This window comes from Canis aureus, chromosome 14 (genome assembly GCF_053574225.1).
Source record: "Canis aureus isolate CA01 chromosome 14, VMU_Caureus_v.1.0, whole genome shotgun sequence".
NCBI classification, from domain to species: domain Eukaryota; kingdom Metazoa; phylum Chordata; class Mammalia; order Carnivora; family Canidae; genus Canis; species Canis aureus.
The window spans coordinates 51,944,982-51,972,368 of record NC_135624.1 but is presented as its reverse complement, the minus strand read 5'-3'; the positions used below and the strand labels follow the sequence as shown (position 1 = coordinate 51,972,368).

General features: G+C 40.1%; 1 protein-coding gene and 1 pseudogene across 22 annotated transcripts in view; one reads left to right on the top strand and one right to left on the bottom strand.

Moving 5' to 3' along the window:
- Positions 1 to 27,387, bottom strand: part of CRACD (capping protein inhibiting regulator of actin dynamics) — a 279,581-nt gene that overhangs the window by 35,554 nt on the left and 216,640 nt on the right. For all 22 annotated transcript variants that reach the window (XM_077848089.1, XM_077848084.1, XM_077848097.1 and 19 more), the window contains one exon: positions 20,938 to 21,109. The gene's annotated coding sequence lies outside the window, so the exon portion shown is untranslated. The remainder of the gene's footprint in view (positions 1 to 20,937; positions 21,110 to 27,387) is intronic.
- Positions 26,132 to 26,295, top strand: LOC144283853 (U2 spliceosomal RNA; annotated as a pseudogene).

Sequence of the window (27,387 nt, the reverse complement as noted above, 5' to 3'; positions counted from 1 at the left end):
GAGCCACCTGGGCTGCCCCTAAAATCCCCTAGATTTTTAACTTCTAAATGAAGGATTGTCAATATGTTTAACACTCCTTTAAATTTAAATAAGATCTAAATTCCAATGCAAAGCACCTGTAGTAAAAACAAACTCTAGAAGGAAAGAAAAAGAGGCCCACTTGGGAAATTTATAGTAACACTGATCTCACAGGAAGTCTTCATTAGTTCAGGGAAGAAGCACAGCCATGCCTTATAGAGGTCAGAAAAATGGTCCCTTTGGACTTGGGAGGATTCAGGCAGCAGAAGTTCCTGGGGCTCTATGGCCAGAGAGCATGGCTGAGATGTCATAACTCTCATTTCTGTATCTCTGTCATGGCTTTGTTGCTGTTGTACTGATGTTATTGTTATTGGTAGAAAGGTTCAAATTTCAAACATCTAATCCGAGGCCTCCAATCAGCCCATAGAGACCAGCTTTTGGTCTTTCCCCTCCACTCTTTGCTGACTTCTATGGTTATCTTTTCAAAGGCACAGATGGTAGAACAGCCTGAAACTACTCTTCTGGTTTTAACAATCACTTTTAAAAATGGTCTATGTGACTCCAACACGACACTCTCGTCTCCCTGCATGTCTCCAGCTATGCAGTGGACCCTGCTACTTGGCTGTCCCACTGCCTGCAAACTCAACATCAATGCAACCAAAGTCATCAGTGTTCCCCACAAAACTCCTCTGTTTCCTATTTCTTTGTTACTATCGCCCCTCAGACTCTGTGCTGTATGATCTTATAAAGTGAGGTCAGGTCCAGGTTAGGGAAAAACTACAGTGCATTAGACCCTAATGAAAACCACCATCTGTCCTTTCACACTCAGAAATCCTTCAAAACAATGTATAAATCAATGGGGAAGACTGAAAATCCCGAGCTCCAAGACCTACTCCAAGCCTGCACTCCACTCTGCCTGCCTGTGCTCCTCCACCACTGCTGCCTGGAGGCTCAGGCTGCTGCTCTCCACATCTCCAGTGGGTCTCTCCAAGGGAACCAGCAGCTGGAGGGGGAGCTGCTAATCCAGGGCACCATCCACAGTAACAGATGGCGGTCCTTCCAACAGTCACTGTTCACAGGCCCTCCTGTGATCACAGGGTCCATGACCAGACTCCTTTTGGACAAGAGAAGCTGAGGTCCCAGAAGGTGAGAGACAGACTTGACCAAGACAGAACTGAAACCAGAACTCAGGCTCCTGAGTCACAGCTGACGAACTTTCTATTTTAACATGGTGCTTGTAGATGTTCGGATTTCTTTGGGAACAAAGATGCTATGTGAACAACAGCTGCTGGACTATGACAACAAAGTAATGTTAAGAGACACTCAATTCACCCACGACTACAAATCTTACACAAAAGAAGGTGAGCCAATTTTATTGCTTAAATACCATATCTGTGAACACCAAATGAGATCCCAGCATCTGTGTATTTTTTGTATTTATAAAATAGTGACTGAGATTTTTTGTTATAGTAAAATATACTTAAAATCTGTTGTTTTAGCTATTTTTAAATGCACAGTTCAGTGGCATTAAGTACATTCACAATTATCACTGCATCTGTCTCTAGAACTTTTCACTATTTCAAACTGAAACTATCCCCATTCAACAGTAACTATCCATCTCCCCTTCCCCATCCCCTGGGTAACCACTATTCCCCTTCCTTTCTTCTTTTTAATATTTATTCAAGAGAGCGAGCACTGGGGGTAGGGACACAGGGAGAGGAAGAGAGAATCCAAGCAGACTCCATGCTCAGTATACAGCACAATGAGGGGCTCAATCCCATGGCCCCAAGATCATGACCTGAGCCAAAATCAAGAGTTGGATGGCTAACCAACCAATAATGGTGCCCCATTATTCTCCTTTCTATGCCTATGAATTTGACTATTCCAGGCACTTCATATAAGTGGAATCATACATTTGTCCTTTTGTGTCTGGCTTTTATTTTACTTAGCTTGGCGTCTTCAAGGTTCATCCATGTAGCATGTGTCAGAATTTCATCATTTAAGATTAAATAATATTCTACTAGACGTGGAATACAACATTTTGTTTACCCATTCATCTATGGATGAGCATTTTGTTTCTACCTTTTGGCCAATGTGAATAATGCTGCTATGAACACTGGTATTAAGCAAGATTTTTTTTTAAGATTTTATTTATTTATTCATGAGAGAGAGAGAGAGAGAGAGAGGCAGAGACACAGACAGAGGCAGGCAAGCCCGACGTGGGACTCGATCCCGGGTCTCCAGGATCAGGCCCTGGGCTGAAGGTGGCTCTAAACCGCTGAGCCACCCGGGCTGCCCTTAAGCAAGATTTTTAAAAATGTGTAAGTATAGCATCATGACTTATAACTAACTTTGTATACATATGGCTGAAAGATATGTAGGTATGCCCTATGTCCTCATTTCACACCAAAGATCTGACATTACTTTCATATCCTCTACCCAAACTAAATAGTCATTTTCTATAAAGATTAGTAGACTTTACAGGACAAAAGAAGAAAAAAAAAGGAGGAGGAGGAGAGGGAGGAAGAAGGATTTCTTGACATTTGCCTAAAATCATGGGAAATTTGGAGGTGCAATGCTTGAAATGCTGATCATAGTATCGGAGTCACAGAGCAACGGCCCCTAGGGCTGCATCCTGATCTCAAGTACCCCAGGAAGTTTAAACACCATGAACAGGACTACTAACTGGAGACCAGGGGCTTGTAATAGATTATTAGCACTGAGACAGGCTTGAAGTGGCTTAGGCAGTCCTGTTCTACCCACATCTTATTACGTTTAAGCCCTTTGATCTAAGTCAAAGAGAAAGAAAGAGAAAGAGAGAAAGAAAGACACACTGCTGTTCCCCAACTCTACCTCCTTCTCTTTTATTTACCCAGAGTCAGCTGGACTCACTATTCTACCCAGAAGCTCTAGAAGGCTTTTTAAGAATAAATAATATAGTACTCTTGGGCACACTTTGGCAGCACATAGGCCAAATTACAGGGCTGTTTGGAAGGGCCCATTTCTACACTTAAAGTTGTCAAAGATTTCAGAAAACTCAGCTGAGGCCTGAATGGACTGTCCCACTCTGCTATAATACCCAGAATTGGATGATTATGCTAATAACCATGTCAAAAATAATATAAAGTTTGCACATTTAACCTTTGCTCAGGAGAAGCTTTTTAAATTATTTTTAATTTTAAAACTACTTCAGACTTCTAAAATCTCTGCAATTATGAAGAACTTTTGTTTTCCTGGACCACTGGAGGAAAGCTGCTGGCATGGTGCCCTTCCTTACCTCCAATCTAGGTGGATAGTGGAGGCTCAAGGATTTGTCTCAAACACATAAAAGCACGTGTGAGGGAGACCTCAGAACACTGATGGCAGCTGTATAATTGTCACTGTTACCCTGGTTTTACCTCCAGCCTGTTGGAATATGATTGATATCTGTAAATGATCTCCAACTGAAGTCCTCTCCAATACCGCTTCCTCTCAAACTCTGCAGTAACCTTAAAGCAGTTAATTTGCCAGCTCAGAAACTTCCAGCAGTTCCCTTTTGCTAAAATCTTACCAGATGAAGCTGCAATGCTTGCTGGCACTTAAAGCTCTGCACAACAGGCCCCAAATGCCTCGGCTCTATGAAATGGAGATCATGGAGTGTAGGAAGTGCGTGCTCAGACTCGAGCCAGTGTGCCTACTACTCAAACCTAGTTCTCCCACTTACCAGCGGAATGGCCTTGTGCAAGTCACTAAATCTCTAGGTGTCTCAATTTCCCTATCAGTGAATGGAGAGGATAAGAGGACCTATACCTCATGAAGCTTCTGTTAGGATTAAATGAATTATGACATGTAAAGCACTGAGAATAGTGTAAGCACTTACAAAAGTGTCACCCTACTTCAAACACCCTGTAAGGCAAATCACACCATTCCCCAAACATCCTCTCTGGGTTCTTCCCCTCCATGGACTGCCCAGTGCCAGTCTCTCGGTTCAGGCCCTACTCATCCTTCAAAGTCTAGCTGAAATCATACTGACCCCACACAGCCCCTCCTGCAGCCTGGAGGAAAGGAGTCTTTTCCTCTGAAAGGCCTATGCACATATCTCTTACTGTTTTATGTTATGGTTACTATAATCATGCTTTAAATGAGAGAGAAAATAAAAGTGTTGTGCATATTGTAGAGTGCTACAGAGACGTGATTCCAACAATAATGGTGTTACCTTATCCCCACCACAGTACTAGGAGCTGCCTGAGGGCAGGGATCATATCTGTTGCCTTTGTTCCTCCCACAGTGCTTTATATGATAAAATATGTAGTAAATTTTTCAACAGAAGAGTAAATGATTAATATTGTAGAATAGTTAGTTTACCAGATGTGTAGGTCACTAAGGGAATGGAAAGCTTGAGGCAAATGCGTTGATGTGCGGAGGAGGTGTATTTTCAGAGCATGGGCATTTTTTAGGTACAGCAGGTGCAGGCCACTGTGGAACTCTGAGAAGCCAATGGGTGGGCAAGTCAGGAGGACATTCAGCATCTTTAAAAGGTTCTTCTGGGTCTTCTTTTCAATCTGCTCCAGGTTTTGCTTCCTACCTTCTGCGTCAAACTCTCTCTCACCTAGTTTTCCTGGTTTTATCCTCTATCAGTTATAGTTCTCGGTTGCAAGCAAAAGAAATTAACTTGGTTGCACTTAACCAAAAGAAAATTTACTGGAAGAATGGTGGGCGTTCAAAGAACAAAAGAAGCTAGAGTCAAAGCTTAGAAAAAGACAGGAGTTAGAACTGTAGAGGTCCCAGCGTCAGGAACCACAGCTGCTGCCACACCACAGGAAGAGCCTGGTTACAGGCTGTTGCCACAGTTGTGCTCCTTACATCCTTGAGCAAGCCAAAGTCCAGGAGAGAAAGACCAAATGGCCAGGTGGGTCACACGCTCATGTCAGGCTGCAGGTGGAGGAAAGTGGAGGATCTGGCCCTTTGGCTTCTGTCACAGGAAGCAGGTGCTATGTCCTATTAGAGGTACACACAGATAAACTTGATTCCCTGGGGGGAAAAAACTGGGGGGAAAAAACTGTTGGGAAAAGAAACAGCCACCACACCATGCTTCTGATCCTGTGTCTTGATTCTCCTTTCCAATTTAGCCCAGCTGGATGGGACAAGTCATTGGAAAAGCACTCTGGGGTTCTGACTCTGCTTTTGCAAGAAGCTGGCTTTCTTCCTGGTAGCATGTGCTGCTGCCTGAGAGCCAGCAATGCTGTCTCCCATGCTACTGGGATGCCCAAGCCCAGGTGCAGTGCCTTGTGCCCATGCTTATTTACTAAAGTGGGAGAGATCAGACAGCGGGCACATGATGGGACCACGGCCTGGAACTTAGGCCACCAGATGCAGAGGTAGGGGGGGAGGAGGGTGAGAGAGAGAGAGAGAGAAAGAGAATGTGAGAAGGAAAGCAAGACTTTCTTGTCGTTGGCCCTGTAGTCATGCTACTCCATCCCTCACCCATGTGCACTTGGTGCTAGGGACAGCAGGTGTCAAGAAGAGTCACTTCGTTGGGATGCCTGGGTGGCTCAGCGGTTGAGTGTCTGCCTTTGGCTCAGGGCCTGATCCTGGGGTCCTGGGGTTGAGTCCCACATCGAGCTCCCTGCAAGGAGCCTGCTTCTCCCTCTGCCTATGTCTCTGCCTCTCTCTGTATTTCATGAATAATTAAATAAATTTTTTTAAAAAAGCAGACACCTCATGACAAACTGTGAAAGGAACAATACAAAGTGAGGGAAAGTGTTCTGGAGGAAGGGTTTCTGGGAAAGCTCTCCTCATCCACAAAACATGACACAAGACAGGGAAGGTCCTCTTTCTTCCCCAGTCTTTGTCGTCTGCATGTAACAGCTGGAACAACATGTGACACCTGGCAGCCACCTTGGGGCTATAAAGGGATAAACCTGAGGACCAAAGCCTACTTGCTGAAGATGAGCTAGGAAGGAATCAGCCTAGATCTCGATGCTGTTGTTGGGCTGCTTCATTAATGGACTTTGAAACTTGACAAGTCCTCCAGACTTCCGGGTACGTTAGGTAATATATTTCTTTACCTAAGTTGAAGATACCAATTGTGTTTTTTGTTACAGCTGAAACCATCCTACCTGATACAGCCTTCTAGCAACTACTCTTCACACTGGCCACATTCTAAGATGCCATGACATCATCTAACCTTGGAGTATGAGCCTACACAGGGAAATTCACCCCACCCAAAAAAGGAGAGGACTTTCTGCAGCTGCACAGTTAACACATGTCTCAGGCCAGTCCCCCTACTCCTTATTCTTTGTTTTTTTTTTTTTTTTTGATAAGCATCATGTAATTTGGGACCACAGATATTGGGTAATTACCATAGAAATGATTAGGGATTCACTTCAGAAATAAGGAAATATAATTATAGTCCCATGGCAGCTTGTTTCCATGACAACAGGGGGCAATTGCAATTGATCAGCAGTTTTCTTCTAAACAGATCCGTGAGCCTCATTCAAATGAAATGCTAAAGAGCAATTAAGTACCCTCATCAAATAAACTAGAGCTGCTGGAAGAGACTGGAATCAGATTATATTTTGTGTGGCATCTTGGAGGCTCATCCCAGACTTTGGTATCCTATGAAGACAGATGGTGCTCAACAAGCTATGGAGCACCAATCACCTAAGAATTACAACAAAGACAGGATAGGTTAAAAAAAAAATCAAGGAAGAGGAGGGAATTTTGGAATCTTAAAACACACACTCTTAGAACTGGAAGTCAAAGGATCATTTACTCCAGCCCCTGGGCTCAATCCTGTGTCTCCAGCACATAGGATGAGCAATTGTCTAACCTGCCTGTAAAATTCTGGAAGGACTCCACGGGTCTGCATGCTGTCTGTTTCACTTCTCAGTTTCTCCACCTGAAGAAAGATGTTTTCAGAAACTTCTCTAGTCACCTGCTGAATCAATTTAGTCTTGGTCTATGCTCTGGAAATAGAAAACTAGTATCAACACCCTCTTTATCTCAGTAATAATATTACCCTGCATTTGCAAACTGGGATTTTATAGCGGATAATGGTTTTTCTTTCTTCTTTTCTTTTCTTTTCTTTCTTTTCTTTTCTTTTCTTTTCTTTTCTTTTCTTTTCTTTTCTTTTCTTTTCTTTTCTCTCTCTCTCTCTCTCTCTCTCTTTCTTTCTTTCTCAGTATAAGCTGGGGAGAGAACACATCCATCTAAAAGATGAACGGGCGGCTTAAGATCAAACAGCTCATGAGTGAAAGCAACTGCATGCACAAGAGACCCTGGCTCCCGCTCTGTTGCTCTCCCACATACCATATCACCAGTAACTGCAGATTCATCAACCTTCATTCCCTCTAGACTTACTCAGCTCAGATCCATTCCTTCTCCCATTTAGTCCCTAAATTTCATTCATTTAATGGTCTTGTCCCTCTTTTCTGGTTCCTGTTCAATCAGCACATCCCAGGTTCCTAAGGGTGGAGTATAACTGATCAAGTCACCTAAGTCTTTTCTGACTTCACCTGAAAAGCAGCAAGGCCGAGTGATCTAAGGTACCACATGGTAACCAGGGAGCCTAAGCTCCACTGCAATCTCACTGATGACATGTTGTCTTACTACACTGCGTAATATTCTTTTCCCAGTGGGTCAAGGGGACAGTGATACTCTTTACCGTGGTGGGAAACCGAAGGATGAAATAGAGGAACATTGAACGTACAGTGGGAAGAGTCAGCATGGCAAAAAAAAGAGCAGTATTTGTACATTCAGTAAATGAACAATCTGAACAACTGCTATGTACCAGGCATAGTTCTAGAGGCTGGAAATACAGTGAATACACACGCAGGCCTGCCCTTATAGAAAGGTAAACTGTGAGAACAATGGCAGGAAGGCCTGATCTAGGCTGAGGGAGTCCAGAGCAAGCTTATTCCTCGAGGAAGGCATATTTGCGCAAAAGCCACAGGATAAAGAGTAATGAGCTGGGTGAAGCAAGTGGAGATGGGAGATGGGATTGTTCTAGATAAAAGGACTACTGTATGTAAAATTGGCTGGCTTGGATTGTATTCACACCTCTAACACCAACAGCACCACACTAATAAGATTACTTCAAGACTCAGTGTTCCTATTTGTAAAGTGAAGGTATTGGATTAGGACTAAAAATTACCTTAGACTTTTAATATTGGGGTGTGTGTGTGTGTGTGTGTGTGTGTGTGTCTGCATGAGGTCAACCATACGCAATTTTTTCTTCTTTTTATAGTCCAGATATCTTTTTTATTTTTAAGTGCGTATCATGCCAGGAATTCAAAGGAAAGGATTCTAACAGCTCAGGTTCCTTTCCACTGGTTCTAGAAAAGTTTGTGCTTTCCTGGGTGGAGCAAGCCGGCACTGGAACCCAAGTACTTTTCTCTTTTGCTTCCTTCTTTTTATGACCATTTTCCTTCACACATTTCAGAAAGCTATCTGGGCTAGTAGAGGGTTTAATATGGTCAATGTATATATATGAATTCTCTTGACAAGAATCTTGTCCAACAGGACCTATAGCATCCTGGGTAATACTGCGGACTCCAACAGTTTTGTCATGGTAACATTTGTGCGGCCTTACTTTCTGACGGTGTCCATTCCCTTGATGTCTGTAATCACTTTTCTTGTAGACTCACATACGTGGCCAAAGGGACAGCTCTATGTTTCCTAAAAGGCACAGGCAACTGTTTTCAAGAGGCAGTCTCAAACATGACCTGTGGCTCTTTCCTCATGTCCTCTGTCCCTTTGAGCCAACTGCTTCCCTCAGTGCAGGGCGTTCAATACCCTGGAGTGAATGTGTGCCACTGCTTCTCCTTCTAAGCCAGCCTACTCTACTCTGCAGTGATGTCCTTTTTTTTTTTTTTTTTTTTTTTTTTTTTTTGCAGTGATGTCCTACTTCAAAATTATCCTTTTCTGTTTTGCCCCACATTTCTATCTCCTATTTTAGGGATTTATGAGAGAAGAATAAGCCCTGAATCTCCCCTGCCAGTATGAGCTTATCGCCTCAGCCAGGTATGACCTCATCAATGCCACATTCATTACTTTAAAACAAAATCTTTATTGGATATAATTCACATACTATAAAATTCATCCTTTCAAAGGATGAATTCAACGATTTAAAGTATAGTCAATGATTTCCATTGTTTTTTAGTATATGCAAGAAACTGAGCAATTATCACCACCACCTTAGTTTTTATCATCCCAAAAAGAAACCCCATACCCATTAACAGCCACCCTCCTACCCACCCCATGCCTGGCAACCACTAATCTTTCTATTTGCATGAATGTGCCTATTTGAAACATTCAAATAAATGGAATGATACAATAGGTGGTATTTTCTAACCCTCTTCTTTCACTGAGCATAATGTTTTCAAAGTTTATCCATGTCACATTATGTATCAGTACTTCATTCTTTTTTTAATTCCCAAATAATATTCCATTGTATGGATATACAACCCATTGTATTTATCCATTCATCTTCTTTTTTTTAAGTAAGCTTCATGCCAACATGGACTTGAACTCAAGACTCCAGACCAAGGTCACATGCTCTACTGACTGAGCCAGTCAGGTACCCTTATCCATTCATCTTTTGATGGACTTTTGGCTTGCTTCAACTTTTTGGCTATTAAGAATAATGCTGCTATGAACATTTGTATACAAGTTTTTGTGTAGACATACATGTGTTTTCATTTCTCATGGATATATACCTAGGATTGGAATTCTGGGTCATATGGTTACTCTATGTTTAACATTTTGAGTAACTGTCAAACAATGGCTGTACCATTTTACATTACCATCAACAACATATAAGGATTCCAATTTCTCTACATTCTTACCAACATATGTTACTGCCTGTCTTTTTTTTATTATAACCTTCCTACTAGCATGAAGTGATATCTCATTGTGGTTTTGATTTGCATTTCCCTGATAACTAATGATGTTGAATGAGTATGTTTTCATACATAATGGACCTTCTTTATCTTCTTTGGAGACATGTCTATTCAAATAGTTTACCCATTTAAAATTGTTTTGGTTGTGGTGCCTGAGTGGCTCAGTCAGTTAAGTGTCCACCTTCAGCTCAGGTCATGATCCCAGGGTCCTGGGATAGAGCCCCTCATCAGGCTCCATGCTCAGTGGGGACTCTGCTTCTCCCTCTCTCAATCTGAGCTTCCATCCACTTGTTCTCTCTCTCAAATAAATAAAATCTTTTAAAAAATAAAATTGTTGTGATCATCTTATTACTAAGTTTTAAGAGTTCTTTATCTATTCTGAAGATGTCTCTTACCCGATTTATGATTTGCAAATGTTTTCTTCCACTCTGTGGATTGTCTTTTCATTTTTTGATGGCATTGTTTGTAGCACAAAAGTTTTAATGAAGCCCAATTTACCAATTTTTTCTTTTGTCACCTGTGCTTTTGGTATCTAGAAATCACTAATCATGAACACTGGCTCCTTTGTTTTCATTTAAGAATTTTATAGTTTTAGATTTTACATTTAGTATGTAATCCATTTCTAATTCACTTTTGTGAATAGTGAAGGAGTCCAACTTCATTCTTTTCATTTAAGAATTTTATAGTTTTAGACTTTACATTTAGTATGTAATCTATTTTGAATTCACTTTTGTGAATAGTGAAGGAGTCCAACTTCATTCTGTGGCATGTGGCTGACTATTCAATTGTCCCAGCACCACTTATTGAGAAAGATTATTCTTTACCCACTGAATTGCTTGGCAAATGTGGTGACAATCATCTGATCACAAATGTGAGGGTTTACATTTGTACTCTCATTTAAATTCCATTGACCTATGTACCCATATGCCAGTACAACACCACATAGGTTAAAGTAGCTTTGTAATAAGATTTAAACTTGAGAAGCATGAGCCCTCGAAGATTGTTTTGGTTACTTTGGTCCCTTGCATTCCCATATGAATTTTAGAACCTGTTTGCCAATTTCTGCCAAAGAGTCAGTTGCGATTCTGATAGGAATTGCACTGAATCTATAGATCAATTCGGGGGGAATTGCCATCATAATAATATTAACTTTTCCAATCCATGAATGAGGAAGTCTTCCCATCTATTTAGATTTTTTTAAATTCTTTCAATGGTGTTTTATCATTTTCAGTGTACAAATCTTTTGTTTATTTTTTTACTGTTTTTTAAATTTGTTTTTATTTAAGTTCGATTTGCCAGCATATAGTATAACACCCAGTGCTCATCCCATCAAATGCCCTTTTCTGAGCCCATCACCCAGTTACCCCATCCCCCTGCCCACTGCCCCTTCTGCAACCCTTTGTTTCCCAGAGTTAGGAGTCTCTCATGGTTTGTCCCCCTCTCTAATTTTTCCCACTCAGTTCCCTTCCTTTCTCTTACAATCCTTTTCACTATTTCTCATTTTCCACATATGAGTGAAACCATAAGATGATTGTCCTCCGACTGACTTACTTCAGTCCAGTTCCAACCATGTTGAAGCAAATGGTGGGTATTCGTCTCTTCTGATGGCTGACTAATATTCCATTGTATGTACACATATATATATACATATAATGGAATATGTGTGTATGTGTGTATGTATATATATATATACACACACACACATACCACATCATTATCCATTCATCTGTCGAAAGACATCGTGGCTCCTTCCACAGTTTGGCTATTGTGGACATTACTGCTATGAACATTGGGGTGCAGGTGTCCCGGCATTTCATTACATCAGTATCTTTGGTGTAAATATCCAGTACTGTAATTGCTGGGTTGTAGGGTAGCTCTATTTTTAACTTCTTGAGGAACCTCTATACTGTTTTCCAGAATGGCTGTACCAGCTCACATTCCCACCAACAGTGCAAGAGGGCTCCCCTTTCTCCACATCCTCTCCAACATTGGTTGTTTCTTGTCTTGTTAATTTTCACCATTCTCACTGGTGTGAGGTGGGATCTTATTGTGGTTTTGATTTGTATTTCCCTGATAGCAGTGATGTGGAGCATTTTTTTATGTGCTTGTTGGCCACGTGTAGGTCTTCTTTGGAGAAATGGCTGTTCCCGTCTTCTGCCCATTTCATGACTGGATTGTTTGTTTCTTGGGTGTTGAGTTCAATAAGTTCTGTATAGATCTTGGATACTAACCCTTTATCTGATATGTCATTTGCAAATATCTTCTCCCATTCTGTAGGTTGTCCTTTAGTTTTGTTGACTGTTTCTTCTGCTGTGCAGAATCTTTATATCTTGATTAAGTTCCAATAGCTCATTTTTGCTTTTGTTTCCCTTGCCTTCATAGATGTATCTTGCAAGCAGTTGCTGTGGCCAGATTCAAAAAGGTTGTTGCTGGGATACCTGGGTGGCTCAGCAGTTGGGCATCTGCCCTTGGCCCAGAGTGTGATACTGGGATCCGGGATCGAGTCCCACATCGGGCTCCTTGCAGGGAGCCTGCTCTTCCCTCAGCCTATGTCTCTGCCTCTCTCTCTTGCTGTGTCTTCCATGAATAAATAAATAAAAATGTTAAAAAAAAAAAAAAAGGTTGTTGCCTGTGTTCTCTTCTAGGATTTTGATGGATTCTTGTCTCACATTTAGATCTTTCAACCATTTTAAGTTTATCTTTGTGTATGGTGTAAGAGAATGGTCTAGTTTCATTCTTCTGTACTTGGCTGTCCTATTTTCCCAATACCATTTACTGTTGTTATTATTTTTTTAGTTTATTTTCTTTTTAGTAATCTATATACCCAACACGGGGCTTCAATTAATAACCCTGAACTCATGCTCTTCTGACTGAGCCAGCCAGGCACCCTTTGTATTTCTTTTATAAAAATTTATTACTGGGGATCCCTGGGTGGCTCAGCGGTTTAGCGCCTGCCTTTGGCTCAGGGCATGATCCTGGAGACCCAGGATCAAGTCCCACATCGGGCTCCCGGCATGGAGCCTGCTTCTGTCTCTGCCTCTCTCTCTGTCTCTCATGAACAAATAAATAAAATCTTTAAAAATAAATAAATAAATATTTTTTAAAAATTTATTACTATTTTATTCCTTTGATGCTATTGTAAATGGAATTACTTTCCTAAGTTTATTTTCAGATTGTTCATTGTTAGTGTACTGAAATATAGCTGAAACACAAAAATTCCAATCTTGTATTCTGCAGCTTTGTTCAACTTGGTTTATTAGTTTAGTAGGTTTCTTGTGGATTCTTTAGGATTTTTATATATATAAGATCATGGCATCTGCAAATAGTTTTATTTTTTCCCTTTTTAAAAAAAGATTTTATTTATTTTGAAAGAGAGTGTGTGAGTGGGAGGAAGGGTAGAGGGAAAGAGAGACTTTTTTTTTTTTTTTTTTGGAAAGAGAGACTCTTAAGCACACTTCACACTGAGTGCAGAGCCAACGTGGGACTCGATCCCATGACCCTGAGATCATAAGCTGAGCTGAAATCAAGAGTTGGGCACTAAAGTGAGTCATCCAGGTGCATCTACTTCTTCCTTTTTAAGACTGATGCTTTTTATTTTTTTTTCTTGCCTAATTATCCTAGCTATAATCTACAGTACAGTACCGAATAGACATTATTGTCTTGTTCCTGATCTTAATGGGAACACATCCATTCTTTCACACCATTAAGTATAATATTAGCTGTGAATTTTTTGTAGCTGTACTTCCTCAAGTTAAAGACATTCTATGTTAAGTGCTAGTTTTGAGAGTTTTTATCATGAAAGTGTGTTGGACTTTGTCAAAAACTTTCTATGCATCTACTGAGATGATGATGTGGTCTTTGTCCTTTATTTTATTAATATGGTATATTACATTGATTGATTACGTATGTTAAATTAACCTTACACTCTTTGGATAAATCCTGCTTGATCATGGTGTAGAATCCTTTGTATATGTTGCTTGATTCAGTTTGATAGTATTCTGTTGAAGATTTTTATGTCTATATTCATAAGGGATATTGGTCTCTAGGCTTCTTTTTTGTGATGCTTTCACCTGGTTGTGGTGTTAGGGTAACAATGGCCACACACAGTGACTTGGAAAGTTCCCTCCTATTCTATTTGCCACATTCATTCTTATATGTGAGTCTACTCATGCCATTCCAGATCTGAAATGTTCATGCCTTTCCATTAGCCATTCTAAGTCCTGTCCATCGTTTGGAGCCAGTTCAAGGCCTCCTCATTCCTGAACCCTTTCTTAACTGCTCTAGTCCCAGAGTGAGCTCCCCCTTCCAAAAGCCCCTTCGGTTCTGAATGTGCTTATAGCTGAAATTTACTCTAAAGAGCTGTAGCTGAAATGAAATGGTAAATGCTGGGTGTGAGGTAGAAGCTGGACGCAGGACAAGTGGAGTCCTAGTGAGTAGCAGAGCCTAAGGAGGGGAGGGCAGCTAAGGCAGGAAGACACCTGAGCCTGATGACTCAGGACCAGTAGAAAAACTCAGGGCCATGGGACTAGAAGGCTGAGGCCTCTTGAGAGGCAGAACAGTGGATGGTGAAGAATGAACTCTTTACTGCTTAATTACTGACTCAGGAACTTATCAGCAAGTCACTATCTAGCCATAGTTTTCTTATCTTTGAAACTGCAATAGTGTCAGGAACAAGGTAAGAATGTCTACTCTTGCCACTTTTATTCAGCCTACTACTGAAAGTCCCAGCCAGGGCAATTAGACAGGAAAAAGAAATAAAAGGCGTTCAAATTGGAAAGGAAGAAGTAAAACTGTCATTATCTGTGGATATGATTTTATATATGGAAAACCCTAAAGACTCCACCAAAAAAATCTATTAGAACTGATAAATGAAAAAAAAAAAAAAAAAAAGAACTGATAAATGAATTCGATAAAGTTGCAGGATACAAAATCAATATATAAAAATCTGTTGCACTTTTGTATACTAACAATGAACTATCAGAAAGAGAATTAAGAAAATAATCCCATTTACAATTGCATCCAAAAAAAAGATACCCAGGAATAAATTTAACCAAGGAAGTGAAAGACCTGTGCACTGAAAACTATAAGACATTGCTAAAAGAAAATGAAGACATAAACAATGATATTCTGTGCTCACGGATTGGAAGAACTGTTAAAATGTCCATACCACCCAAACCTACAGATTCAATGCAATCCTTATCAAAATCCCAATGGTTTTTTTCACAGAAATAGAACAAACATTCCTAAACATATGGAACCACAAAAGACCCCAAATAGCCAAAACAATCTTGAGAAACAAGAACAAAGTTGGAGATACCACAATCCCTGATTCCAAACTACGTTATAAAACTGCAGTAATCAAGACATTATGGTATCAGCATAAAAAGAGATTTATGGATCAATGGTACAGAAGAGAAAGCCCAGAAATAAACACCTATGTAAATGGTTAATTTACAACAAAGGCGGTAAGAATATATAATGGGGGAAGGACAGTCTCTTAAATAAATGGTGTACAGAAAACTGGATAGCCACATGCAAAAGAAGGAAATTAGACGACTATCTTATACCATGTACAAAAATAACTCAAAATGGATTAAAGACTTGAATGTAAGACCTGAAACCATAAAACTAGAAGAAAACAGGCAATAAGCTCATGGATATCAGTCTTAGTGATGATTTTTTAGATCTGACTCTAAAGGTAAGCACAACAAAATAAAAAATAACCAAGTGGGACTACATCAAACTACAAAGCTTCTGCACAGCAAAGGTAACCATTGACAATATGAAAAAGCAACCTACTGATTGGGAGAAGATATTTGCGTACCATATATCTGAAAAGGGGTTAATATCCAAAATATATAGAACTCCTACAACTCAATAACAAAAAAACAGTATGATTTAAAAATGGGCAAAGGATCTGAACATTTTCCCAAAGAAAACATAAAGATGGCCATCAGTCACATAAAAAGATGCTAGCCAACACTAATCAGGGAAACACAAATCAAAACCACAATGAGCTATGAATGTTAGAATGGCCATCACCAAAAAGACAAGAAATAATAAGTGTTGGCGAGGATGTGAAGAAAAGGGAACGAACCCTTCTGCACTGGTGGGTCAAAATATAAATTGGTGTAGCAACCATGGAAAACAGTCTGGAGGTTCCACAAAAATTATAAAAATAGAACTACCATGTGATCCAGCAATTCCACTACTAGTATGCATTTATTTATTTATTTATTTATTTTAAATTAATTAATTAATTTTTAAAAGCTTTTATTTATTTGTTTGAGAGAGAGACAGTGAGCACAAGTGTGGGGCAGAGGCAGAGGGAGAAGCAGACTCTCCACCTAGCAGGGAGCCCGATGCAGGGCTTGATCCTAGGACCTCGAGATCATGACCTGAGCCAAAGACAGATGCTTAACCAACTGAGCCACCGAGGTGTCCTCACTACTGGTATTTATCTAAAGAAAACAAAAACACTATTTTGAAAAGATACATGCACGTCTTGTCTACTGCAGCATTATTTAGACTAGCCAAGATACAGAAACAACCTAAATGTCCATAAATGGATGAACGGACGAAGAAGATGTTAAACACACACACACACACACACACACACACAGGAATATTATTTAGCCATAAAAAATGAAATCTCGCCATTTGTGATAACATGAACATACCTTGAGGGTATTATGCTAAGTCAGAGAAGAAATATAGTATGATCTCACTAATACATGGAATCTAAAAACTACAACAAATGAACATGCAAAACAAAACTATTAAATACAGAAACAGATTGATGGTTGCCAGAGGGGAGGAGGTTGAAGAGTGGGTGAAAAAGGTGAAGGGGTACAAATTTCCAGTTATCAAATAGGTCATGGAGATGTACAGCATGGTGACTATGGTTAATAATACAATTATTTATATTGTATGATATATATTATTCTATGCATTGTATATATTATCAGTATCATGTACTTGAAAGTTGCTAAGAAGATAAATCTTAAAAGTTCTCATCAGGAGGATGACTGGGTGGCTCAGCAGTTGAGCATCTGCCTCTGGCCCAGGGCGTGATCCCAGGGTTCCGGGATCGAGTCCCATGTCGGGCTCCCTGCATGGAGCCTGCTTCTCCCTCTGCCTGTGTCTCTGCCTCTCTCTCTCTGCATCTCTCATGAATAAATAAATAAAATCTTAAAAAAAAAAGTTCTCAAGAAAAAAAATTTTTTGTAACTTTTGTATGGTAACAGATTGTGGTGATCATCTTGCAATATATACAAAATAATAAATCATTATGTTGTAAACCTGAAACACGGTATATGTCAATTATATCTCAATTTTTTAGAATTTCAATTTCTGGAAGAAAGAAATGAGGATAATAACATCAATCTCATAGTGTGGCACTATGAGTTCACCTATGCAAAACACACTGCATTAAGCTCAACAAGTGGTGGCTTTAATAATATGCCATTGGATGTTCTCTGTGAAAAAAAAAGGTTTGTGGTTAAAGGAGTCTTGGGAATGTTCCATACTGCATCTCCCTTCTCAGAGATTCCCAGGGCACATTAGCATAGTAAAAGCTCTGAAAAGTCTTATGTAAAGGATCCTATTTAATTTGTTTTGGCCAAGAATTCCCCAAACCTATTTTCCAAGCTGACCCTCTTCCCCTTTTTAAATTCAACACATTTGGGGAAATACAATTTTAGTTATATTTAATTAATAAAGGAAGTCTTAAATTGTTAAAAACTGAACATGTTTTACTATTTTGCTTTCCCCGCAGGTATGTATAATTTAAAAGCAGCAGCCAAGGAGAAAAAAGGCTTATAACCTAGCGAAAGAACAGAAAGCTCAAAGGAAATGAGAAATTTCAGGCAGGAGGAAGATCAATAATGAGCTATTTTTGGCCATGGAGACACTTCTAGAATAACAGATTCTTGGAGTTTGACAGCGTATTAAAGTTCAACTCCTTTAAATTCTCACCCAATGCAGAATTTCCCTTCATCAGTCCAAACCCTTGCTGGCACATACCCAGCCTCCCGTTTTAGGCAGCTCTAGTACTTAGGAAATTCTCCCTCACCCTGGGCTGAAATCTGCCTCCATGGAACCTCCACCCAAGACGGTGCCAGCAGAATTTTGAGGTTTGTGTTTCAATGAGAGCTGTCCATCGTGGAGATAGCAAATAAAATGCACAGAGATTTTGTGAATCATTATACAATCTAAAGTAACATGATTATTAATTGAGCAGTAAGTGGAAAATAAAAATTATTGGAAACACATTAATTATACTTTAGTTAAAAAAAAAGGAAGTGTTGGAAACAGCATCTTTCATTTTCTCCATCTGTAAAGGGGGTGAATAATCAGAAATTCAGCTATACGGTAAGCAATGGATATAGGGTTTATTTTGCAGGTGGAGTTATTTTGCAACTGTCAATTTCTAAGAAGAAAAAGGAAACATATTTTAAATGACTCCTGTTTCTTGTTTTTTTATTTTTATTATTTATTTATTTATTTACTTACTTATTTATTTATTTATTTAATGATAGCCACACAGAGAGAGACAGAGAGAGGCAGAGACATAGGCAGAGGGCGAAGCAGGCTCCATGCACCGGGAGCCCGACGTGGGATTCGATCCCGGGTCTCCAGGATCGCGCCCTGGGCCAAAGGCAGGCGCTAAACTGTTGCGCCACCCAGGGATCCCTTTCTTGTCTTTTTAATTTAAAAAATAAGGGATCCTTGGGTGGCTCAGCGGTTTAGCGCCTGCATTTGGCCCAGGGCATGATGCTGGAGTCCCCCGGGATCGAGTTGCACATCGGGCTCCCTGTATGGAGCCTGCTTTTTCCTCTGTGTCTCTGCCTCTCTCTCTCTGTCTCTCATGAATAAACAAATAAAATCTTTTTTTTTTTAAATAAATAAAATCTTAAAAAAATATTTAAGGAGACATTTTAAAAAACTCTTTACCCAAAGCTTATCCTTCCAGCTTCTTTTATTATAAAAATAAGTATTAAATAATTAAAATATAGTGTATGTCTCAAAAATATAGGTTTATTAACAAAAGCCAATAACAAGGACAGGGAATGTTTACCTGTATTTTATAAAAATGTAGCTGTTTGAACCCCTATGGAATTCCAAGGCTTTGTACAACTTAAAACCTATGGAAAACTCCAAGGGAGTAGATGGAATAGAACTTAGAGGAGAAGAGAACCCCCAGGATCCAGGCTCCTCTAAAGGTCCAAAGTCATTCAGTAAGCAATCAGGGATTTGGCAAAATCATAAAAAGGACAGGCTGTGTTTTCACAGAACAGTCCTTTTAAAGGAGAACTTTCTAGACTCAACTTCATTCGCATTCAACTACTAGTTCGTCACATTTTAGTTATTTGTACACCTCATTCTGATACTCTGAGGCAAAAGGGTTTGCATTCCTGTTTTACAACCAAATAAACTGAAGTAAAATCAAAACATTCATACTGAACAATACTCAAGCATATATCAGTACATAACTGAGATTCCAACAACTGGATGAATTCAGTGCTAGCTGTGTTCTTCTTTCAGTAAAATAATTTCCTTCAGTTTTCTTACTAAAGATAATGGAAAACAAATACAGGCCTGTGAAGGAAGAGTCAGTATTAGTCAGGACCCACAAATGTGGTGGCTGAGCACTGCAGTTTCATGTTTCCTGCTTGCCTAAGAAGTCTGTAAGTTATGCTCAACGGCAGTGTTTATTACAATTTACTTACTGACACACAACACAGAGGATGTTTTTGTTCTCATCCTTGAATCACAGAAAAACCATCACAGATGACATTGTCAATTCCTTCCATGTGTATTAGGGAAACTCGTACTGTGCCAGGCATTCACAGGAAACGTTTTTGGAGCACCTAATACAAGACCGAATAAAACCTGGTCCCTGACTTCATGGAACTGGCAGTCAAATGAGAGAGACAGACCAGCAAATCAGTAATTTCCATAGAAAGTGACAAGTTCTCTGCTGGAGCCAGGTGCATGACGCTGGGGGAATACTGGCAAGGGTAAACTAATCAGATCAGGTCATGGGAAGACGCTACTCAGAGGAGCTGACTTTAAGCCATCAGTAGCAGAGTTGAACCATCTCTGACTCCGATTTCAATTCCCAGCACTCAGGTGAGAAAGTACCTCCTGACCCTGCTTTTCTGAGTTCTTGACACTGTCATGGCCAGATTTATAGCCTGTGGTCTCAGAAAGAAAGAGAGGGAGAGGGAAGGAAGATGAAGAAGGGAAGGAGAGAGGGAGGGAAGGAGAAAGGGAAGGGGTGAAGAGGGAAGCAAGAGGGAGAGACGGAGAAACAGAAAACAAAGAGCAGGGGGTGCCCTGGTGGCTCAGTTGGGTAAGCCTCTGTCAGGCTCTTGGTTTTGGCTCAGCCGGTGATCCCTGGGTGGTAGGACAGAGCCCCCAGTGGGTTCTACACTCAGCTGGAGACCACCTGCGATTCTGTCTCCCCTCTGCCCCTCTCCCTCCCTCTCAAATAAATAAATCTTTATTTCTCTCAAATAAATAAACAAGCCTTTAAAGAAAAAAGAAAAAGAAAACAATGAGTAGAAGTTACAAGTTCCGTGACAGGTTCCAGAAGCTGCTAGAGATTGCCAGAGGTATGAAGGGTGACCACTCAGTGCCTGAGCAGTCTGTGTTCTCAACGTGGATGTCCCACCTAATCTGTGACCACCCTTTCTCTATGTCAAGCAACAGGACACGGGAATGCAGTCTCCTTCTATCCAGGTTAACTTGCTGAGCCAATGCAGTGGGGGTGTTGCCTCTACCACCAGTGAGGGCAGCAAAATGAAGGTGCAGATCCCTGTGCTCTCCTGGAAAATGGGGTCAGATTCATTGCTGATCCCCCTGCTACGGTGACTTCTCCACACAGAATGCACAAAGTACCCCACGTCTTCCACCTTCCCATAGATACAACACAGCTGTGATTCCACCCTTGCCTCCTCTGGAATCCCATTCTCCACCTTGGGACTCTGCCAAAGATCTGGAGGGTGGGGGTGGGTGGAGTATGAATTGTTACCTTAGATTGTCTTCCAGGGTCTCCTCATCTGAAGAGAAGGTCCCATTGCTGACACTCCGGGAAGAGCGAATCTTAGTCCTTGTTGACACCTCCTGGGACAACAAAGTGTCTTTCTTTTTCCTTCTGCCAAACAACTTCTTAAAAGGCTGGAATTTACCTCCTTTCTTCTTGTCTGTGGATTAGAAGATAAACATATGCTGCAGTTTGACAGAGCTGCACCTCTGAGCCTGAGAGCAATTTACAAGTGAGCTGCCTCTGGCCAAGGGAGCTGGGGCAAAGGGCAGCCATCAGAGTGAGTGAGCGACCAAGCCCTGTGCCAGCAACGGCAGGGCCAGCCCCTGTCTGGGCACAGTCAGGCAGAGACAAGCCAAGGGCATGGAAAGGCTTTTGCCACCAGGCTCCCAAAAAAGCACCTGGGTCAACACGGAGGGGTCCCAAGCATCACAGTGGCCGCACAGCACCCCCGGGCACATGCTACACAAAGGTGGTGCCTGCTTTCTTTAACAAAGCAGATGGCCAGTGCCCTTCTCCACAGAAGAAGCTGAGAAAACATGTTAAGTCAGACAGGTGCTTAAAAAAATGTATATACCTTTACGTATATAACTTTGTGCATGCGTGTGCGTGTGTGTATACACACACACACACACACACACACTCCCCTGAGAATCACCCTGTTTTAGCCATTGTCAGATACGGAAGGTAACTGCTAACTCTTGGCATAAGCTTTGCCCCCAATTCCCTCCACCTCTATGTATTTCCAGTTTATTTCTCTTTTCTCCTCTTAAAATCCACTACAAAGAGTCCCAAAAGAGTTGCTATGAATGTCTCTCCATATATTACTTCATCCAGTCAGGACCCAGGGCTCAGTGCCAGCATTTCCAACAGATATTTTAGTTTATACCGTTCAGTTCTGCTTCTTCAATCACAAATCCATCCACATCACTCCGCTCCTACCTCAGGAAAGAAAGTGTGTATCACACTGTACCAGAAGCAGCATCTCTTCAGGGCCTTCCTTTTCTTTAAGAAGCCAGTCACCCAGTGGTCATCTTATTTTTAATTACTTAACCCTTAACATGCACCCCTGCTTCAAGAACTTTCCAAGTATTAATTTAGTTAATCCTCACAATGACCGTATGAGGTTGATACTATTAACATCCCCATGTTACAGAAGAGGATCCTCAGGCACAGACAGATGAACTAACTTGTCTATGTCAGGGGAAATGTGTCTCTGAAGCTGGAGTCAAGAGCTCTGAGGGAAAAGAAAAGATGGAAGCTTGCAAAGCATATGGAAAAGTACCTGCACAAAACACCTAGGTATGAGTCTGCATCTGAGTATCAGATACCCTGGACCTCTGCTGGCCAGAGAAAAATCGGCGTATAAAAATGAGGTTCAAGATGTGCAAGGTAATCATCTCATTTCTTTTAGTGATCTTCAGTTCTGGCCTTCCTGAGACCAAGTCTGAAGCACAGAAAAAGTGGTTTATTATTTTTTTTAAGATTTATTTATTTATTCAAGACAGAGAGAGAGACAGAGAGAGAGAGAAGGAGGCTCCGTGCAGGGAGCCTGACGTAGGACTCGATCCCGAGTCTCCAGGATCACACCCCGGGGCTGAACCGGCGGCACTAAACTGCTGGGCCACTGGGGCTGCCCAGAAAAAGTGGTTTAAACCTCTCTGCCCTAAACTGTAACATAAAACACTGAGAAAGCACACAAAACAGTTGCCAACCACAAAAAGACAACAGTCTGGGATCCTTACTATAGGTGCAAACAGACCTTCCAACCTCAGTGGCCCCTGAAACAGTAATGAATTATATCACACTTAAGAGGAAAGGGCACTTGTATCAGATGCCTCCCATCCACAATGTTCTGTGCCAGCTATGCAGTCCTCAAACCAGAGTTAAATTCTTTTCATTATGTTTATTTAAAAGACAAGAAGTGTGTGCAATACAATTGAAATCATAACACTTAAAAATGGTGGGACGTCTGGGTGGCTCAGTGGTTGCCTTTGGCTCAGGGCGTGATCCCAGGGTCCCAGGATCGAGGCTTGCATGGGGCTCCCCCAGGGAGCCTGCTTCTGAGCCTGCTTCTCCCTCTGCCTATGTCTCTGCCTCTCTCTCTCTGTCTCTCATGAATAAATAAATAAAATCTAAAAAAAAAAAAAAAAACCACTTAAAAATGGTAAAAACAAACAATACAAATGGGAGGGTTTGATTTCAGACTGCTTGTTTTCAGTGGTTATTTAATTCAGGAAAATAAGCCAGAGATTTTCATGACACCTACTTCTGGTTCCCATCAATAAATAATTTTTTAAAATTATAATCAATAGTCTCTGAAGACCATCAAAGAACATCAAGTGTTAAAAGAGCTAACCTTATATAAAATGACTCAATTAAAAATTTTAAAGTATTCTATAAGACACTACAAGTATCATTATATTATATAGTTGGTCTTTGGCACTGACTGATGAAATAAATGAATTATTTTCTCTATGACTGTCCAAAGCTCAAAATATGCAAATGACACCTGATTTCTTGATTTGGCAGCATTATTATATATGGTCAAAGAGTAATTTGTGCTACATTTTACTTATTTTTGAGGTGAAACTTTTCCTTTTTCCTTTCATATTGATTGCCTTTTTCCCCACTACAGAAATATCTAGTCCTTAATTCTCTAATCAGAAATATTCTAAAAGACCATAGCAAAATTCTAAAAGTATCAGTTATGAAATCATTATCCCCAGTCTGGACCCACAAACCTAGCTTTTTAGCTAAGTAGATAATTTTAGATCATGTCAGAGTTTATTGATGGGGAAACAAATCAACACTTGCTCTGAAGTCAAGGTGGATTTGGTGGTCTTCAGTTGAGTTGGAACCAAGGGAGTTAACTATAACTACTAATTTACTAGATAAACCACAGTTTCTTACAGTAACAACAGGTGACTTGCGCATTTCACTAATGGGTGGTCTATACAGTCAGCCAAGGAGGCTGATATGTATTTTTTGTATTGCTTCAGTGTTCAGAATGGTGGCAGCCACCATATAAAATTAGTCTGCATTGATCATATTGTTGGGGGAGAGCAAGTGAGTGAACAGAACCCGGAAGGAACTGAATACAAAGTTAAGGATGGGATAAAGACAGCCTTGGGGAGGACACCAGGGTATGGAAGCCTTAGCTGGGAGGTGAACTTGATAGGCTTCATGCAAGCACAGAATGGCCTCCCTCAGGCGCTTCGTCTGTAAAGCTGGCCCCATTTGAGTGCCTTGTGAACCAGGCACTCTGTCCTGCACATTATATGGGCAATCACTTGTATGAGTACACACACATTATCTAGGAAGATGTGTCAAAGTCCAAATGTGAGCATATTTCTCAAGGATTACTCCAGAAAGGCCATTTTAGCAATGCCTTATTTTTTTTTAATGCCTTAGTTATTATGGGAAAGGTAAAAGAACAGTAAAACCTATCTGAACTATCCATCCAACAACCAATCCTTCTTACCATGAGAAAAAGAGATTCTAGGCCTAAGAACATCAATTTCTCTTCAGAGGAGGAGTGAGAATGCAGAAACTTACAAGTATACTCCAGAGTCTTAGTGTTTGGTCACATCTGAGTTATAAAAAATAATTTTCAAAAATAAAAAATAAATTTTCCCCCTTCTCATTTCCAAAATACATTTCCTTTTTCTTTTTTTTAAGATTTTATTTATTAATGAAAGACACAGAGAGAGACATAGGAGAGGGAGAAGCAGGCTCCTCGCAGGGAGCCTGATGTGGTACTCGATCTTGGAACTCTGGGATCACGTGCTGAGCAGAATGCAGACACTCAACCACTGAGCCACCCAGGCATCCCCTAAAATATTTCCTGTCAGAAATATTTTTCATCTGAAATACAGTTTAAATATTTGTTTGTATGATTATTTTATTATTGATTGGGACAATTAATTAATTTTCCAGGATTAATTTCATTAAAAGACTCAGTAATTACATTTAGGCCCACCCTACATTCTGACACCAAATCATAACTAAGCAACGTTAATAGGAAATGAAATCTTATAAATCAGAGAGGGGGCAGCCCCGGTGGCGCAGCGGTTTGGCGCCGCCTGCAGCCCGGGGTGTGATCCTGGAGACCCGGGATCGAGTCCCACATCAGGCTCCCTGCATGGTGCTTGCTTCTCCCTCTGCCTGTGTCTCTGCCTCTCTCTCTCTCTCTCTAGCTGTGTCTCTATGAATAAATAAATAAAATCTTTAAAAAATAATAATAATAATAAATCAGAGAGGGAGTTATACTTATTCAGTTCCCCAGTTTTACTCTCAAAGTTTGGTATAAGATCTCTTGCATCAAAAAAGTAACTAAATTTTATGAAATATTTGCAAATCTATGGCACAACAACCATTATGAAATCCTGAGCATATGTCTACAAATAGCCATTAAATTAACTATTTTGTGATCAGTTTATGATTTGGGGGATACCCTGTCTCCATAGAATCAACTGGATTAAGTGTATGGTTATCACCAGCAGCTATCTTCTTCATAGGTAACACCAACCCTTACTGTGAAAATTTTTGTACAGATAGGGTCTAAAAGATCAAAGCAATTTTGACAATGTAGTAAAGCACTTCTGCAATGGTAGTGTGAAATATTCCAAAATACAACTGCCATACATTAGAAGTGTAAGTAGTTTAGCAAAGTCATATCCAACATTACTGTATTTGAGATGGCATTTTAGAATTTAGTAACAAATCTGCTTTCACTGGGTGGCTGGTATGGGGTAAGGGGAAGGGAAGAGAGAAGGAATTCCTACTAAAATTTGTTTTTTACTGGCTGCAGCTAGTTAAGGGTTAAGTGTGTGGGCCCTAGAGACAAAGAATACATGGCCTGAATTCTGATCCCATCTCTTACTAGCCATAAAACATCTGCTTACCAGCCTCTCTGTACATTTACTGTCTTTTTTTTTTTTTTAATTTACGGTCTTAAGTTATAAGATTGAATTTATTATAGAAAAGACAGTGGTGCTATATTTTCTTAATATTTCAGCAATTTTCTGTTGCAATTTTTCACATGAAAGAATCTATATATGCATAAAGATTGCTTCAGGGATCACAGTAATTTTCATTCTTTAAGTACTGCATTGAATTAATTTATTTTCATCATCCAATAATTACTTTAGGGAATTTTTTTTCATTTAAAAGAGTGCACATCGCTTCTCGGCCTTTTGGCTAAGATCAAGTGTAGTATCTGTTCTTATCAGTTTAAAAGAGTGCACATTATCCATTATTTCATGGATATAATTACATGCCATTTGATGGCTGCATCATCATAATTGCTAGTTTATATAGAATATTCTAAAAATTAAAAATCACTGGGCAAGTCAAGCAAATCTGCTTCATTTTCCATTTGTCATAAAGATGCAATTCTTACATTTTCATTTCTAAACCTAAAACAATAAAAATGTGCAATTTATCTGTATTGGATTTATATAGTATGCTTCCAAGTGAGAAACAGAATTTCCTATTGTAGTTCATTTTAAGCATCATAAGCGCCTTGGTTTGGAGTTTCTCAGAATGTGCTCTGTGGTTGGTACCAGGTTCTTATTCAAAGACCAGTACATTTGAGAATCCATGTAAAATAAAGTTAAATATGTTTCTTTACTATGAGACCTTTCAGAGTCTTTAATATGCTGGTATCATTACTGCTTTCCAAAATAGGAGAGAATATGCAGTGCTTCCCAGAGTTCACTTTCTGATATTGGTCATGAGTAAGTGTTCCTCTGAAGATACCCTGGGAATCACTTTATTATTTCCTTCAAAAATCTCTTTTTAATTTAATTTTTAAGTTACCTTCACACCCAACACAGGGCTCAAACTTATAACCTGAGATCAAAAGCCACATGCTTTACTAACTAAGCCAGCCAGGCAATCCTCTCTCAAAAATCATTTATTTTCTGTAGGTACCATATATTTCGTACACACACCTCCCCTACAATCTACAGTGCACTGCTCAGTAAACTCAAGTGAGTTAACTGAAACATTTTGGTTAATTAAGCCTAATATTTATGTAAAGTTCTGATTTCACTCATGTAAGTAAACAGTGTATGTTAGGACACAGTACACAACAACTGTCTGAATCCTGTAATCTAATTTAAAGGTAATTTCACGGGAAGCCCCTGTGGCTTAGTGGTTTAGCGCTGCCTTCAGCCTGGGGTGTGATCCTGGAGACCCAGGATCGAGTCCCACACATCGGGCTCCCTGTATGGAGCCTGCTTCTCCCTCTGCCTTTGTCTCTGCCTCTCTCTCTGTCTCCGTGTCTCTCATGAATAAATAAATAAAATCTTAAAAAAAAAAAAAGGTAATTTCACAACATCTTTTTTTGGCTCTGGAACATCAGAGTATTTTTGAGAGGAAACTGTTCAGTTAAAAAAGATTACTAGAGGGGCACTTGGGCAGCTCAGTTAC